This window comes from Phoca vitulina, unplaced genomic scaffold, assembly GCF_004348235.1.
Source record: "Phoca vitulina isolate PV1807 unplaced genomic scaffold, GSC_HSeal_1.0 scaffold48, whole genome shotgun sequence".
Classification (NCBI taxonomy): Eukaryota; Metazoa; Chordata; class Mammalia; order Carnivora; family Phocidae; genus Phoca; species Phoca vitulina.
Window position 1 is genome coordinate 1,921,160 of NW_022589751.1, and position 3,600 is coordinate 1,924,759.

Below are 3,600 nucleotides of genomic sequence, written 5' to 3' on the forward strand. Positions count from 1 at the left end.
TCCCTGCTCTGCAGGAAGCCTGCTTCTCCCTCTGCCTGCCACTCCCCTTGCTTGTGTTCCCTCTCTCACTGTGTCTCTCTCTGTCAAATAAATAAAATCTTTAAAAAATAAATAAATAAAATAAAATGTGGCATACATACATTATGGAATATCATTCAGCCTTTATAAAGAAGAAATGGCAGAAGCCACTTGCAACAACATGGATATACATGGAGGACATTATTCTAAGTAAAATAGGCCTGAAACGTAAAGACAAACACTGCATAATCTCACTTATACGTGAGATCTAAACAAATACATGGAAGCAGAGTGTAGAATGGTAGTTGTCAGGAGCTGGGGGAGGGGGAATTAGAGAGATATTGATCAAGTTCCAGTGATACAAAATAAATAAGTTCTGGAGTTCTGTATAACATAGGGCCTGTGATTAATAATAGCTTATTGCCTACTTAAAATTTGGCTAATAGGTAATATCTTAAATTAAGTGCTTTCATCTACCATGTAATGATAAAAAAAATCAACAAAAGTGGCTAGAAGAAAATTTTGGAGGTGATAGATAGGTATGGTCTTGGTAGTGATGATGGTTTCAAGGGTGTATACATATCTCTGAACACATCAGTTTCTATACATTAAGTATCTACAGCTTTTTGTATGTCCATCATTAATCAATTAAGTGGTTTAATTTTTATGATTGGATGTATCTTCAACACAGAATTTGTTCAGGGATTTGTCTCAATAAAACATTTTATAGGACCACAGTCTAGTGCATTAATCTCCACATTAGGGTTTGTCCTTCACTGGGTATGATCTATGGCTGGTAATGTCCATCCTGGATTTATAGACTAAGTATTAGATTTCTGGTGTTCATTTTTGTGTTTGTCAAACTCTTCAATCATAGTCTATCTCAAAGTAATATAAAGTGCATTTATCTAGTTTAAGTATAATAAATTATTATCAAATTCTGACTAAAACCTTGGGGAGGCTCACATTCTTTTCAGTACTTTGACCACAATTCTTTGATTTATTCTCTACATTCCTGAACTTCGACCACTTCACAACACTCTTGCATAATTCAACTCTTGGGGTAGACAATTATTTCCATGTTCATGCAGCATCTTGTTGCTATGTCCATGGGTATTTTCAAATGGATCCTAGAGATTATCTGGCTCAGTCTCCATATTTTATGGAGAAGGTGACTTAAGTGTTTTTGGAAGTTGACCAGTTAGTTGAAGGCAGCACCAGGCTTGTCCAGTGCAAATGATTCAGAGTCTACTCGGTTCATTTGCATTCCATTCCCACTGCCACCTCCCTAAACTATTATTCTCTTTCTTCCAATTCCTGTAACACTGTCTATACCTGCATTCCTACTCTGATCTTGGCTTTTCCACTCTTTTTTTAAAAATTTTATTTTATTATGTTAATCACCATACATTACATCATTAGTTTTTGATGTAGTGTTCCATGATTCATTGTTTGCGTATAACACCCAGTGCTCCACTCAGTACGTGCCCTCTTTAATACCCATCCCCAGGCTAACCCATCCCCCTGCCCCCCCCCCCCAGAACTCTCAGTTTGTTTCTCAGAGTCCGTAGTCTCTCATGGTTCGTCTCCCCCTCTGATTTCCCCCCCTTCATTTTTCCCTTCCTGCTGTCTTTTTTTTTTTTTTAAACATATAATGTGTTATTTGTTTCGGAGGTACAGGTCTGTGATTCAACAGTCTTACACAATTCACAGCGCTCACCATAGCACATACCCTCTCCAATGTCTATCACCCAGCCACCCCATCCCTTCAACCCCCCACCACTCCAGCAACCCTCAGTTTGTTTCCTAGATTAAGAATTCCTCATATCAGTGAGGTCCTATGATACACATCTTTCTCTGATTGACTTATTTCGCTCAGCATAATACCCTCCAGTTCCATCCACATCATTGCAAATGGCAAGCTTTCATTCCTTTTGATGGCTGCATAATATTCCATTGTAGATATATACCACTTCTTTATCCATTCATCTGTTGATGGACATCTTGGCTCTTTCCATAGTTTGGCTATTGTGGACATTGCTGCTATAAACATCGGGGTGCATGTACCCCTTTGGATCCCTACATTTGTATCTTTGGGGTAAATACCAAGTAGTGTAATTGCTGGGTTGTATGATGCTCTATTTTCAACTTTTTGAGGAACCTCCATACTGTTTTCCAGAGTGGCTGCACCAGCTTGCATTCCCACCAACAGTGTAGGAGGGTTCCCCTTTCTCTGCATCCCCACCAACATCTGTCATTTCCTAACTTGTTAATTTTAACCATTCTGACTGGTGTGAGGTGGTATCTCATTGAGGTTTTGATTTGGATTTCCCTGATGCCGAGCAATGTTGAGCACTTTTTCATGTGTCTGTTGGCCATTTGGATGTCTTCTTTAGAAAAATGTCTGTTCATATCTTCTGCCCATTTTTTTTTTAAAGATTTTATTTATTTATTTGACAGAGAGACACGAGAGAGGGAACACAAGCAGTGGGAGTGGGAGAGGGAGAAGCAGGCTTCCCGCGGAGCAGGGAGCCCGATGCAGGGCTCGATCCCAGGGCCCTGGGATCATGACCTGAGCCGAAGGCAGCCGCTTAATGACTGAGCCACCCAGGCGCCCCTCTTCTGCCCATTTCTTGATTGGGTCATTTGTTCTTTGGGTGTTGAGTTTGATACATTCTTTATAGATTTTGGATACTAGCCCTTTATCTGATACGTCATTTGCAAATATCTTCTCCCATTCTGTCATTTGTCTTTTGGTTTTGTTGACTATTTCTTTTGCTGTGCAAAAGCTTTTTATCTTGATGAAGTCCCAATAGTTCATTTTTGCCGTTGCTTCCCTTGCCTTTGGCGATGTTTCTAGGAAGAAGTTGCTGTGGCTGAGGTTGAAGAGGTTGCTACCTGTGTTCTCCTTTAGGATTTTGACGGACTCTTTTCTCACATTGAGGTCTTTCATCCATATTGAGTCTGTTTTTGTGTGTGGTGTAAGGAAATGGTCCAGTTTCAGTCTTCTGCATGTGGCTGTCCAATTTTCCCAGCACCATTTGTTGAGGAGACTGTCTTTTTTCCACTGGACATTCTTTCCTGCTTTGTGGAAGATTAGTTGACCATAGAGTTGTGGGTCCATTTCTGGGCTGTCTATTCTGTTCCATTGATCTATGTGTCTGTTTTTGTGCCAGTACCATACTGTCTTGATGATGACAGCTTTGTAATAGAGCTTGAAGTCCGGAATTGTGATGCCACCAGCTTTGCTTTTCTTTTTCAACATTCCACTGGCTATTCGGGGTCTTTTCTGGTTCCATACAAATTTTAGGATTATTTCTTCCATTTCTTTGAAAAAAGTGGATGGTATTTTGATAGGAATTGCATTGAATGTGTAGATTGCTCTAGGTAGCATTGACATCTTCACAATATTTGTTCTTCCAATCCATGAGCGTGGAACGTTTTTCCATTTCTTTGTGTCTTCCTCAATTTCTTTCATGAGTATTCTATAGTTTTCTGAGTACACATTCTTTGCCTCTTTGGTTAGATTTATGCCTAGGTATCTTATGGTTTTGGGTGCAATTGTAAATGGGATCGACTCCT